A 3,178-nucleotide genomic window follows, 5' to 3' on the forward strand; every position below is an offset into this window, starting at 1 on the left:
TAGGAAGTCCAGGATCCAGTTGCAGAGGCAGGTGTTTAGTCCCGGGGTCCTTAGCTTATTGATGAGCTTTGAGGCCACTATGGTGTTGACCGCTGACTTGTAGTCAATGAATAGCATTTTCACATAGCTGTTCCTTTTGTCCAGTTGGGAAAGGGCAGTGTGGAGTGCAATAGAGATGGCATCATCTGTGGATCTGTTAGGGTAGTATTCAAATTGGAGTGGGTCTAGGGTTTCTGGAATAATGGGGTTGATGTGAGCCATGTCCATCCTTTCAATGCACTTCATGGCTACAGACATGAATGCTACGGGTCGGTATTCATGACCCTGAATATTGGCATCTTCAGCTTGGCTACACATGACCCTGAATATTGGCATCTTCAGCTTGGTTACACATCAACTGTCTGCCCAACTCATTATTTAAAGATCATAAAAAAGGAAAATCCAGTTGTGTAATGCTATGTTGGATGAAATGCAAACAGACGGTTCCTGAGCCAAGAAAAGGTTGTTGTAATGCCTATATGTTCTGACAAGTTTCATAGAGATTAAGGACATACAGTAGGTCTCAGGTTCTATCCACTGTTAGACCTAAATACAAAAAATGTCTTGAAACACCCTTTTTGCTTTTGTGTGTGTGTGTGTGTGTGTGTGTGTGTGTGTGTGTGTGTATAACCACATCGCCTTTGGCTTTACATGATTTGGTGCAAAATACTGTAGCTACTTTTGAAACAATGATACTTCTCTATTTTGATTTTACATGCACCATCGGTTTTGCCAGTTTAATTTACTGTAAGTTTCTCAATTGGCTGGGATATTTCTACCTTCAAGAAGGCAGTCAAATAGAATGAATGTCATCGATGAAGTATTATCAGGTGAAGGGAAAGTTGTATAATGTGAAACAATTTAGTCTATGTCAAACTATTGAATGTGTGTGTGTGCCTGTGTGCCTGTGTGTGCACTTGAGTGAATGTGTGTGTCTGTGTATGTCTGCACATGCACCCAGGTCCAGGCTGTGTTCATTGGACCGGGGCGGCTGAAAGGGCTCTCAGGGCTCAGGAGAAACCACAGTTCTCTCTAGCTGTGATCTAAAAGGAGGAGCATCCAGCAGCAGGGCTCCAGAAGAGGTTCTTATGGGGCAGGTGGCTCTCTCATTACCTTGTATTCCTGCATCACGGCATCTCCCTCTGTAAACTGTTGTCTAAATTACCACCAGATGAACAACACTTACAGACATCTGCTGCCGTCGGACCTTCGGCTCAATGAGACTAATAGGGAGTCTCTGGCCAGGGAAGACCAGCATGGGAACTGGACCGGCACCGGCATTGAGCCTGGTCTGGGTGAGCTGGTCCACATCCAGGCTGAGGTGTTCCTGACACTAGGGATCGTCAGCCTTCTAGAGAACATCTTGGTGATATCGGTGATGGTGAAGAACAAGAACCTCCATTCACCCATGTACGTCGTCTTTTGTAGTCTTGCTGCTGCTGACATGCTGGTGAGTGTCTCCAACTCACTAGAGACGGTGGTAATCGCTGCACTGAACAGTCGGTTGATAGTGGCGGACGACCACTTTATTCAACTCATGGACAACTTCTTTGACTCCACAATCTGTATCTCTCTGGTGGCCTCAATTTGTAACCTTCTAATTATCGCCATTGACTGTTACGTGACCATCTTCTATGCCCTGCGCTACCACAGCATCGTGTCCAAGCGACGGGCTCTCCTGGTCATGGGGGGAGGCGGGGGGTCTGGCTGACATGTGTGTCTGTGGGATAGTCTTCATCGTCTACTCAGAGAGCAAGGCAGTCATTGTGTGTCTGATCATCATGTTCTTCACCATGCTGGTGCTCATGGTCGCTCTGTACGTTCACATGTTTCTGCTGGCGAGGCTGCACATCAAGCGCATCGCTGCTCTGCCTGTAGAGGGCGTGGTGCCCCAGAGGACCTGCATGAAGGGAGCGGTCACCATCACCATTCTTCTGGGGGTGTTCGTCTGCTGCTGGGCACCTTTCTTCCTCCACCTCATCCTCCTTATCACCTGTCCCAAGAACCCACTCTGTGTCTGCTACATGTCCCACTTCACTACCTACCTGGTGCTCATCATGTGTAACTATGTCATCATCTATGCCTTCCTCAGCCTTGAGATGCGCACAAACTTCAAGGAGGTCCTGTGTTGTTTCAGTGCAACTTGCAGGATTTTCCACTGTAAATACTGAGTGTTGTAGTTTTTCCACATTTTAGAAATGGCACAGAATAGGCTTTGAACGTGGAAGTTTTATGTGCTGTGTATTTGGACCTGCACGTCTGTGTATTTGGACCTGCACGTCTGTGTATTTGGACCTGCACGTCTGTGTATTTGGACCTGCACGTCCAAATATTTGTATTTGTGCAGGTTTGGCTTAGTGGCTTTGTGTTTGTGAAAATGTGAGAAGCAAACAGTAAAAAGTGAATGATTTAACTCCAGTGTGATTTATTTAGTTAAATATTGTAGTGACATTGTGTTTATTAGCGCCAAGATCGACTCTGCCACACAAACTTTATTTTGTGGCACAGTTGATGCCAACTTTAATATTCACATGGAATAGTCCACAGACCCACTCCAAAAGCCATCATCGACTCAGTGGGTTTTGTCCAACATGTCTCTGGACCTACTCACTGTCACAGTCATACTCTGGACCAAGTTTTGTCCCATGGAATAAATGTTGTGGATCTTAATGTTTTTCCTGTGACGACCCTCCCACTCTGTCTGCCATATTCTCTCTTTGTTCTTGTTTCCTTATTAGGATGCCGGTGGGCGGAGTTGGGAGGGTCGTCAGCTACATGGGAAACACCTGGGCCAGGTGTGTCCCAGGATAAATAGACCTCTTCCACATTCATGGAAGAGACTCCCTCCATGCAGACACCTTTATAGATTTTGTTGTGTTTCTTGGTGTTTTTTGGTTGTTTGCTTTAGCATCTTTCAACACCCTGCATTATCCCATGCATGCAAAACACTCACTTACACTACTGATTACTGATTACACACCATTGTATATTATACTTAGTTACTTATTTAATAAATATATATTTTGTTACTCCTTATCTCCACGTTATCTCCCTTTTTTACGGGCTTTGAGCCGGTTCGTGACAAGTGGGGGCTCATCCGGGATTTTTGAACATATTGGTTTGGGAGACCGTGGAGGTA

General features: G+C 45.5%; 1 pseudogene; it reads left to right on the forward strand.

The window, feature by feature from the left end:
• LOC112221417 lies at positions 1–2,603 on the forward strand (annotated as a pseudogene).
• Positions 2,604–3,178: the final 575 nt, after the last annotated feature.

Source organism: Oncorhynchus tshawytscha, linkage group LG22 (assembly GCF_018296145.1).
Source record: "Oncorhynchus tshawytscha isolate Ot180627B linkage group LG22, Otsh_v2.0, whole genome shotgun sequence".
Lineage (NCBI taxonomy): Eukaryota > Metazoa > Chordata > Actinopteri > Salmoniformes > Salmonidae > Oncorhynchus > Oncorhynchus tshawytscha.